Genomic DNA, 11,473 nt, shown 5'->3' on the forward strand with positions numbered 1-11,473 from the left:
CAAAGCAAGTCACGTGGTTGAGGCCAACATCCAGGGGTGGAGCCATCACCCTGTCCATAGAGGGAGAGCTCTTCACAGTTACGGGGAAGGTGAACAGATATAGGAAAGGGGGAAGAAGGGGCACCACTGATGCCATCTACCCGCAGGTGTGTGATTTCACAGACCCAGTTTGATCATCTGTGACCAGGGAACTGTTCTCTATCCTACGGCCCTGGCCAGAGGTTTAGGTTAGAGACTGTATCCAAAGCAGGTGGTCTTGTACCCACCACAGAGAAGATGCTCAGTTCAAGGCGTCCCCTCCTTCACTGATGCTCAGTTCAGGGCATCCCCTCCTTCACTGATGCTCAGTTCAGGGCGTCCCCTCCTTTATTGATGATAATGATGGATGGTGGTAACAGGTCTCACATTCCACACCCAAGGGCTGAACTGTCCATAGTCTTCATTTCTAAAGAGAACAGGTGAGTCTAGATTCTGTATTGCTTGCAGTCTGATGCTTCGTCTTTCATCTTTAATAGTACTTTTTTAAAGAGCAAGTGTTTTTAAGTTTTAATGTTACCAGTTTTTTAATGTCTACATTTTCTATCATGTCTAAGAAACCTTTGCCTGCCCCAAGTTTGCGAAGATATCTTTCTTAAGTATTCTTTTAGAAGTTTTATAGTTTTAGCTCCTGCATTTAGATTTTTGGTAAATTTAAAATTGATCTTTGTATATGGCATGAGGTAGGGATTGGAGGGATTGGAGTTCTTTTTTTCTTCTTCTTCTTCTTCTTTTTTTTTTTTCCTAACATGACCATGTTTTTTCTTTACTGGATTGAGGAAATTCCTTTCTAGTTCTTATTGGCTGAGTATTGAATTCTTTTAAATGTGTTTTCTGTACCATATCATGTGTTGAAAAACTAACAAATATGAACTACAGAAACATCTTGGTAATGTGAATTGTGAGTGGAAAGAGGACTCCTTCCTTTTGGTGGGTTTACTAACCTGTAGCTAGAGGTTATGTGACACACAGCCACATTCAAATCCCTCTTCCTCTCCTCCCCAGATAATCACTTTCCCCGCCCCTTACAGCTAGCAGTGAGTGTATGACCCAGTTTGGGCCAATGAGCCACAAGAGAAAGTAGGCTATAAGACTCCCGGATAAGAAGTTTCCTCCTTAGTAAGAGGAGAGAGGTCCTTTGTTCCTCTACTGCCTTTAGGGAAAGTCCTATGAGGATCTGATGCTTAAGAAAACCCCTGCCACCCTGATACTCTGTTAGAAAGGTCAGAAGAATGCCAGAGATGCTGTGTATCACTGGGAAACTCATTCCATCATGAACGGCTGAACCCAGACTTCTTATTTTGTGAGATGATTCATTTCTTTGTTATGTATGCAACATTAGTTGGCATTTTATCACTTATAAACCTCACCCAACCCCTAAAACCCAGTCTAGTCTAGAGTGAACCTTTTTTTAGAGTAAATCCACTATGTAATTTCACCACCCAGTTCTCTCCAAACATGAGAGTTGAAGGAGAGCCTGACCCATAAGGTGCAAGTCATGGGATGGGATGTGCAGAGCCCAGGAGACATGGGCAAGCCTGGAGCTGCAAGTCTGGGTCCTCACACTGCCAGCCTCCCCAGCACCTCTAGGCTTCCTTCAATCTCTTGGCATTCCATGCTCCTCCCCTTGTCGGAGCTGTTCTTCTGCTAGAAATGCTCCCCTCTACCTGCACCCTTCCTTTGGCTGGCTGGCCCTACTCATCCTTGAGGTTACAGTTTAAAGATTACCTCTTCAGGTAGGGACTCTCTCTTAGCACTCTGAATTTTTCTGCATGCTTGTGATCCCGGCTGAAATTAAGTATGTGATTTGCTGTAATCTGTCTCCTCAGCTGACCTATAAGCTCCCTGAGGATGGGGAGCATATCTGCTTGTTGGGGCTCCATTCTCAGCACCTAGTACAGTGCCTGGCATGTCAGAAGTGTTCAGTTCATATCTCTGATTGATTTATTGATGGGTGGATGATGGATGGATGGATGGATGGATGGATGGATGGATGGATGGGTGAATGGGTGGATTATGGATGGACGGGTGGGTGGATTGGTAGATTGATTGAATGGTGCTCCGGCCAACTTGCTGCATGACCTTAATGTTTCTAGGCTGTAGTTTCCTCATCTGTCCTACGAGGAATCCGAACTAGGTGGAATCTGAGTCCTTCCACTGCCAGCTCTTCATCAAATTGAATCCAGATGCTCGGATGTGGCTTTCTTTTTAAAATTGGCCCCCTCCTTATCTACCCATTTACTTTACCACTGCTGGTGACCCTGCAATTGTCCCAGAAGCTCACTCCATACAAGCATCCCATGGCAGCCACCAGAGCCAGTAACCCTGACGACCCCTAAATGCCGGTGCAGTGGTTTCCTGACACAGGAAGGCTGCAGCGTCTGGTGGTTTCTCCAAGATGCCAGGCCTCTAGCTCCCTTGTCCTGTGATGAGGAAGGCAGGGATGTTGGTGGGTTGGCGGTCACTGTCAGAGGAGACGTACCTATATCGGCCTTCATTCTAGCACATCTGTTCATCATCACACACATGTCAGATCAGAAGAGTCTTCTTTTCAGATTAAAGATCTGAACCTGCGCAGTTGCCTGTAGTGCCCATAATGGGCTTTTGTGTCTGCATAGTGGGTGCCACGGGGGCTCAAGCCTGGGCACCTCGTGGTTCAGAGAAAGCTGTGCTGAAAATTGCGAGCATCTCCACTAAGGAAATTTCCAAGATGCCACGTCCGAGCATCGACGAAGCTCAGCTGCTTGACCTGCCAGGAAAGCCACCTCCCAGGGTTACCTTCTGTTAGTCTCGAATGAGTTCCTGGCAGCTGATGGCTTTCCGAACGGATCGACAGTCTCTGCCGCTCCCAACCCCTGCGAAGAGGTCCACGGGGACGATCCAGCTCCTTAGCTTACATTCAGAGCTGCCATTATCCATCCTCTGAACTTGCCCCGTTCATCTCAGGCAAGCTACCCTGGACATGCTGCCTCTCTCTCCCTTGCAAAACCCCACAGCCAGTTCCAGCTCAGCCATCGTCAAGGGATCCTTAGCCCCTGGGAATGTGAGCCACTGTCTGTTCTCTAGCCGCATTCCCAAATTAAAAACAAAGAGAAAATCAGAGAGAGTTCACCTCCCCACATTTCCAGCTCAACAAATACAATCCAGTGATGGGAGACAAAAATCAAACCGCCCAGCATTCCATCTGAATCGGGAATCTGCAGCCCAGATCCTCCTGGGTAACACATGCCTCCCTCACCACATCATTACTCAACCCTGCCATTAGGGAAGGCAAACCGGTACTTACAATCAAAATGAACATAATATGTAACCAGGAGGCAGCTCGCTTCCAGGAACAGCAGCGGAGCCGCCCGCCCCCGCCCCGCCCGCCCGCTCCCTCCATCACCAGCTCTTGTTCTGCGCTCACCCCGACGTTCGGTGACGTCAGGGACCGAACATCGCTTTTCCCTCCTGCGTTGTTCTCCTGCCGCCTGCCGAGAGAGAGAGGCGGTCTCTCCCTCCAGGCTTTTTCCTCTTCTCTGACGCTGCGCTTTGCCTTTCAGATTAGACGCACCCTGCTCTTGGGGGACTGCAGTGGCCGTAAGGGCCCCAGGGCCAAAGAGGTTCTATTTTGCAGGGAAAGCCCACATCTGGGGCTCGGTGCAGGGGAAAAAGGAAACGGGCATCTTCCATTGGGCTTCAGGTCCATCTTCTAGTGGACTGAGGGTAAACAGTCACCAGCCTTGAGGGTAAGGGGCCGTGCGTAGCCTGTCATGATGTGGGCATCCTTTAGCCCAGCCAGCCCACCTCCAGGGATGCCATCAAAGGAAAAGCCAGAGACTACACACGGGATCTGTGTACGGACACAAACATGAGGCATTATTTTGTAGCAAAACACTGGGAACAACCAAGATGGTAAATAATGTGGAATTGTTAAATTGTTTCTTTTTTTGTTTTTTGTTTTTTTTGGCTTTTTTTAGGGCCACACCCATGGCATACGGAGGTTCCCAGGCTAGGGGTCTGTCAGAGCTGTAGCCACCGGCCTACACCACAGCCACAGCAATGTGGGATCCAAGCCGCATCTGCGACCTACACAATAGCTCATGGCCGCACTGGATCCTTAACCCGCTGAGCGAGGCCCAGGATCGAACCCGCATCCTCATGTTTACCAGTCATACTCATTTCCACTGAGCCACAGCGGGAGCTCCATGGAATTGTTAAATCGTTCAGTGATAAAGACAAGAAAGAGATGTAACCATCAAGAAGGATCTTTGTGGAAAATAGTGAAAACCAGGAAAAATTTATACTAGTTCATGTAGAGGAATGAAATGTGCTAAGTGAAGCGAGTCATAGAATGAGATACGCAGCCAGATACAACTTACGTCGTCTGAGAATCCACATGCAAGGAGCACAGCACACCTTGAGAGACGGCGCTGGGGGGACGGATTCTTCTGTGCCACCTCCTCTGTGCAGGGTGAGCACCTGCTGTCTAAGGAGCTCATTCTAAGAGCATGCGCCCTCCCTTCATTGATCACAGCAGCCTCGAAGGGGTGTGTGCGTATATGTAGTACTGTCTTAGTACAACTACCGTTTAGCATACTCTTATGTAAACTGAGGCTCCAAGTCCCGTAGCTAATTAATCACTATCAGACAGAGCCATCACCACCAGGAAGACAGGCTTTTTAGCTCCATGCAACAAACGATACTGTTCACCTTGAAGAGAGTACAGCGGTCGTTGGTACAGTACACGAGGAGGGGGGACGGAGGACAAGAGGGAATAACAAACCTACAGGAAAGGGCCTTGCCCAGCAAGATGACGTGGTTCAAGGAGGGGAGGGAGGAAGGAAGCTGTACACGGATGCAGGTGTGGGCACAGGTGTGGGTACAGATGGAGACCCAGGTTGAACTGGCTTCCTCGGGACCCGTTGCACCTCGGGATCCCATACCCTCTGCCCACCCACCTCCTCACCCTGTCATAGTTGACTCGATCAGGGGTTAGCACAACCCATCGGAAAAAAGACTTCGCAAACTGGCCAGCAATCTCTAACCTCAAAAATTCCCCCAAAGGTTATTTGATGCACTCAGGGCCCAGAGAATTGAACTTAAAAACACGAAAGGAATTTTCCAGTGATGGTGGAGCTGGAACAGAGAGGAGCGATGCGGAGGGAGTGGAGGGGCCGCCGTGGAGCCATCCAGGGTGTGGGTATGTGCCGCCCACAGACGGGGCTGGCTGGGTACAAGGAGCAGGACCGGGGTGTGGGTATGTGCCGTCACAGATGGGGCTGGCTGGGTACAAGGAGCAGGACCCATGGGTCTGGCAGGATAAATCCTCAGAGATGCAAGGGAAAAGGGGTGAGAGAAAGAGGGAAGGAGAGACAGAGCAGAAGCTAACCCCACTGAGCCCTCCCAGGTCCAGGCCTTCTGAATTTAAGCCCATTAAATCCTAACAGCAACCCTCTAAACAAACAAACCAACCAACCACACAAACATGGCGAATACCAAATGTTACCTATTTTAGTAATTGTGCCAGGCAGCATTATTGTGTGAACCACAGACACCCCTTGGAAAATAATTTGCAAGGTGCCATCAGTTGGACAAGGCACCCTGATTTCAGAGATGTTCCAAAGTGGGGATGTGTGCGTCTTAGAACAGATATTTCAGGTGCGCGACTACTCTCCCCGCATCCTCTCCGTGGCAGACCTGACTCGTCCATCACGGCACTGTTTCCCGCCAGGTGTACCCGGGGTCTCAGCACATGGTGCCAGGAACTACCACCTGGTGGGCACATGAAATGGGACCCGTTTGTGAGCCCCCGTGTGGGCTCGGGGTTTCTTGGATGAGGTCGTGAGGAAGCCACTCCCGCAGTGGGGTGGGGGACCCTGGGACAAATCTCTCCTTCCTGTGCTAGAGAAATAAGTCCGTGATTTAGAGAGAAAATAATGCCTAGAAAATACTGTGTTGGCTCTGCCCATTTAAACAGCCCTCCAGTCAATCTGTCTCTGCTCTCCCCGGGGAGACCGCGCACATGGGCTCTCGTGGGTGGCTGGGCCAGTATCTTGGGGTTGCTTCTCACATACCACACAAAGCACAGATAATTTTAGCCCGAGCTAATCCTCTACTAGCTGTTAGCAAGAGAAAACTAAGAGCACGCATGCACGCACACAGGCACGCTCAGAAAGCCTTCAGGCAGGCTCGGTCTTCTCTGAGGTTTGTTTCCATTACAGCTCATTTTGTCCTCTGCCGGCAAACACACGCTGGCAGTTGCCTGAGGGCTCAGAAAAGCCTGTACCCAAAAGACCTCAGAGACAGGAGTGCTCGCCAGACCCTCCGTCTGCCCCTCACACCCCAGCCCTCTACATTTGGGCAGAGCCGGGGATGGTGTGGAAAGGTGGCCCACGAGCCCCCAGCTGTCCCTTCCCCCACCTCAGTGATCACGGAGCCTTCGTGATGAGGTGGCCAAGTCAAAAACTCATGGAGGCGCCCCACTCGCAGGACAGGCCCCTCCACAGACCCCATGTGAATGAGAAACAAGTCTCCGTCATGCAGGGCTACTTGTCACATGGCACAGCTGGCCTGTCCTGACTGACACACGCAGGAGATTCCTTTCTCTTGCTGAGCTTTTTAGTAACGTGGGGAAATAGCGTGGTTTTCCTTCTGGAAAGTGGCTTGGCCTCTTACCACTCTGAGCAGCCCCCAGCAGGGAGCACGCCAGCTGTGAAGGCAGAAGCTTTCGACAGCTGAAGACCCAGCCTCAGAAATTACAGGGGCACTTGCACCACATTCTTTGGCTCAGAAGAAGTCACAAAATCCCTGTTTGTTTGCCTGTGGGACCCCCAAGCATTTTTAACTCTGAACGTCTGTGTCTGGAGTTCCCATAGTGGCTCAGTGGTTAACGAACCCGACTAGCATCCATGAGGTTGCAGGTTCGATCCCTGGCCTCACTCAGTGGGTTAAGGATCCGGCGTGGCCGTGAGCTGTGGTGTAGGTCACAGACGTGGCTCGGATCTGGCATTGCTGTGGCTGTGGTATAGGCCAGTGGCTACAGCTCCGATTAGACCCTTAGCCTGGGAACCTCCATAGACCACAGCTGTGGCCCTAAAAAAGACAAAAATAATTAAATAAATAAATAGAGAAATTAAAGTCTGTAGGTGGTGCTCCCCTCCCCTGTGCCACTGTCCTGCACCTCCCATGCCAACACCCTCCCCGGCATTACCTGGACTGGTCACTTCCCACGGGAAGAAGAGATGCGATCTTCCCAAGGCTCTCTCGGTGTCGCCTTCATTCTCCCCCGCCCACCACCACTCCTGACGGGCCACTTAACACTGTTAATTATATCGACTTTGTATCCTGATCGTCCGATTTGGTAACAGATTTCATAGGCTTATTTCTCTTCTCTCTCACTCTCTTATTCTTGGGGTGGGGCGGGGAGAGCTTGACCTTGAAAACACGAAACACTTCACAACTGACAGTTTGTCTCCATCCACCAGTTAGCACTGGGACGGCGTTCCCAAGGGAATGCAGAATCGAGTGTACAAAAAGAGGTTAAACTAAACCGTGAGCCTGGGAGCCAGCCCTCGGGGCCCCTCCTCAGCTCCGGCGATCTGTGTGGTCCTGGGGGGCACTCCTCTGAGGCACCCCCTGCCTCTGTTTCCCAGCGGAAGTATAAATGTCAACGACCTTTCCTGCTGGAGGCTTTTCTGTCCCTGAAACTCAACTGCTGGACTAAAAATATTTGTTCAAATGTGAAAATGAAACCATAGAAAGTCCCATCTGTGTAGGCTAACTGGATCCCCTCTGCCTCCGTGCGTGCCTTGTGGACTTGCAGGCACAGTGACTCATAGCTGGAAGACCAGGGTTCTGATCCAGCTTGGAGCCGCGCTCGCATGGGGGGGCGGTCTGCACAAGTCACGTGAGCTCCCCGGGCCCCAGTCTTGCGTGAGCAGAAAGAGTGCTGATTAGCGGTTCTCCACCCTGGTGGCACATTAGCAGTGTCTTGGAAGATTTTTTTTTTTTAAATGCTGACACCCATAACCCACCATCGGGCCTGGGCCTTGGAATGTAAAAAAATTCCTTCAGTGGTTCCCAGTGTGCAGCCAGGATTAAGAACCTTTCACTTGGGTTCATGGTTTCAAAACTATTTTTCATCAGCGATTCATGTCTTTAAACAAAACTTGGGCCAGAGGCCCTGCGTGTGGAGCCCGCTCCCAGGCAGTTGTTCGGGTGGCACAGGAGGGAGCCCCAGCGTCCTGCCCTCTTGGCCTCTCCTCCCTTCACCTTCCAACCCTGGAACCAGCCCTGGGGGCCCCCCGGAACCCCAGGAAGCCCTTCAGGCCCTGGGGCCGAGAGGGCTGCTGAACGCAGTTTGAAAACTGCTGGAGGGATACAGACGCGCCGACTGTTTAAAGAACGAAACTTCGGAAGCCCTGTGAGACCCATCGACATCTGGAGTGCTTTCTGGATCCTAAATAGCCTCCCAAATCCGTGTGCTTGACGAAACCTAGTTTCCGCCCTGCTTTTTGTCTGCGTGTGGGCCCGGGGACCGAACTGGCCGACAGTGAGGAGATGTGCCGGCTGCTGCATCCCCAGGCTGCCCTGGGCCTGCGGGGAGAGAGCCCACGGTGCCGTGGTCTGCACGGGGGTGGCCAAGGATGCCGTCCTCCAAAAGGCCCCCGGGAACGGTGCTGCGGAGGGACGTTTGTTCACGTTGCACAGGAAGTGCGGGGAATCCGCTCTTCAGGCGCGGTCGCGAGCCCAGCGGTCGACATCAGACCCCACCTGGAAGCCTCCGGGCCAGCCCTGGACTATTTAAAACCAGGTTCCCTTTGCTGTGCAAGATCACGAAATACAGAGGTGCAAAATACAGGCCCGAATGACCAGGACCAGAGTCCCCGCCCCACCAACCCGGGATGGGTGTCAAGTGGCACATGGAGGAATGGAGACAGGAGGAATCAGACCCGGGGAGGCTCCTGCGGCATTTGCTCCGCCTGCAACATTTCAGGCACCAAGAAGCTCGGGATTCAAAGTTGGAAATAATCTAATGCAATATATTTAAGAAAAAATTATAAACGAATGCAAACAGTTCCATGATAAACAAAATAGGAAAAAAAAAATTTTTTTTTTGTCTTTTCTAGGGCTGCACCCACGGCATATGGAGGTTCCCAGGCTAGGGGTCTCATCGGAGCTGCAGCAGCCAGCCTGCACCACAGTCACAGCAACACCAGATCTGAGCCAGTCTGTGACCTACACCGCAGCTCACGGCCACACCAGATCCTTAACCCACTGAGCGAGGCCAGGGATCAAACCCACAACCTCGTGGTTCTTAGTCAGATTTGTCAACCACTGCACCGTGACGGGAACTCCAACAATAATGAAAATTTTAAATAAAAGATCAATATTCCTCATTTTTCTTATTGCCACTGCCTGTAATATCGCTGAGCCTGGTACTGAAAGTCTTGGAAGGAAGCAGCGGAAGTCTCGTACAGCCGTGACTGATGACGGGTCCACGGCAGGCCCCCGCATCGCCCTCCGCCTCGGATGATGAGGACTTATCATGGTCCAGACATCTCACCAGCATCCTCCGCGTTTAATCTTCAGAACCATCCTGAGAAGAAGACACTTCCTGCCATTGGACAGAGTGAAAAACTGAGGCCTCAAGAGGGCATTGATTTATCCACGTGTGCAAGAACGAAAGGTAGAAAGCCCTCTGGAGCCCGCAGCCAGGGAGGACACCCCTGGGCCAGACTGGAAAAGCGTCATCCCCGCCCCCGTCTTCGCCCCGTCCCTCAGCCAGGAGTGACCGGACCTCGGCACCGCCGAGGTCCGCTGCAGGGCGTCGGTAATGGCCATTTTGAACGGTCCTAACTTAGCAGAGCTTTGCAGCAACAAGGATGCAGCATCGATACTCGAGAATGTGCTGCGGCCCATCGCTTCAGCGTTACCACTCCGTTTGCTCTGCTGTAAACGGGAGGCGGCCCTGACCCATCTCCCGGCATCTCGGGACATTAAAGAGTCTGTTCCCCAGCTGTCCACCTCTTCTTCGGCTGCTCCTGTGAGTGTGTGGCAGAGGAGAGCCTGGGCCTTCTCCCAGGAAGGGGAGCGCTGGCCCCAGGGCTGGGGAGGCGCCTGCCAGTTTCATCTTTAGTCTCTCCTTCCTTCCAGGCTCTCGCGCTAAAGCTCGGAGGTGGAGGAGCCCTCCGCTCTTGCAGTCGCAGCCTGGATGCTGGTGGGCGACCAGGCAGGCAGCCCCCTTGCTGAATGTTGATTCAAGAGGCTGAGGTTCCGACTCAAGCTCCTGCAGGACACATTTGTTTTAAGCACAGCTGTTGACCAGCTCTGCACACCCTCTCCCGCTGACCCTCCAGCAGAGACCCACTGTCACGGTGGGGGCAGGGATGACGGGGGAAAGAGACGAAGGGCCGAGCGCAGCCATGGCAAAGAGGAAGGGGCAGAGATGCAGAGAGCAGCTTCCTCCTCCTTTGCGTCCTCCCCAAACCCACTTTGCTTTCTTGTTTGGGGAATTTCCAGGAATCTGGTTAACAGGCCTGATACCTTCCAGCTTGGATATACACAAAAGCAGTGAGTGGTCTTAACATGAACAGAAACAGTGGGTGTTACTTAACTCGGAGGCTGAGTCCTGCCCAGCGGAGTTCTGGGTTTGTTGAGAATGTTTTAGTTGCAAGTATCAGAAGCAGCCTGGATAGTTTAGGGTTGGGGGGGGGATAGGGCCGTGTGGGTGGCATTGCCCGTTCTTGCCAGTATCTGCATTGTCCCTTCCTCCTGGGCAGCACTGCATTTCCTAGAAGCATCACAGTTAGACACCAGCCATGGCTTCTGTGCTCCCACCCTTGTCAGCCCCTCCTCCACAGTACCCCTCCCCTCAGGGACCCCGGGGGCCAGAGCCCCAGAGCACGTGCTGTTCTTTCTGCCCGCAATCCGTCTTTCCTCTCAGTCTGCCCAGCACATTCTTTGGCATTCTCACAGCTCAGTTCGACTGTCACCTCCTCCTTGAAGCCCTCCCTGATCCTCCCGGGAAGAGAGGTCTGTCCTGCAGGTGCTCATGTACCTGGACTCATGCGCCTGTGGTCACCTTAACCGATTGTGACACGCTGGGCATTTAAAGACAAGGGGAAGGTGTTCTCTCCTGGTTCCAGAGGCCAGAAGTCTGAAATCAAGGGGTCCCCGCCGGGCCAGGCTCGCCCTGGGGGGGAGAGTGTCCCCGCACCTCTCCCTTAGCTTCCTGTGTCGCTGGCTGTCCTCCGCATTCCTTGGCTCATGGGCCCATCCTCCCGGTCTCTGCCACCATAGCCCCATGCCCTTCTGCGTATGTCCGTCTGCCTGTCCCTTTCTGTCACTTAGAAAGACGCTCAAGAACCTCAGAGCTCATCCTGGTCCAGACAATTGCATCTGGCTTCCTCCCGTCTTGCAAAGACACCTGCAAAGACACTGTTTCCAAACAAAT

The 11,473-nt window shown here is 52.3% G+C and overlaps 1 long non-coding RNA gene across 1 annotated transcript; it reads right to left on the reverse strand.

The window, feature by feature from the left end:
- Positions 1 to 641: 641 nt before the first annotated feature.
- LOC146402156 (uncharacterized) lies at positions 642 to 7,847 on the reverse strand. The gene is made up of 2 exons (XR_014805298.1): positions 7,229 to 7,847; positions 642 to 3,868 (listed from the first exon to the last, which is right to left on the reverse strand). It is a non-coding gene; the product is annotated as an uncharacterized LOC146402156 (long non-coding RNA).
- Positions 7,848 to 11,473: the final 3,626 nt, after the last annotated feature.

Source organism: Sus scrofa, chromosome 6 (genome assembly GCF_054392235.1).
Source record: "Sus scrofa isolate SSC_HxYL_T2T_F1_AM1 chromosome 6, Sscrofa_HxYL_maternal_Yorkshire_Landrace_v2.0, whole genome shotgun sequence".
In the NCBI taxonomy this organism is placed as follows: Eukaryota; Metazoa; Chordata; class Mammalia; order Artiodactyla; family Suidae; genus Sus; species Sus scrofa.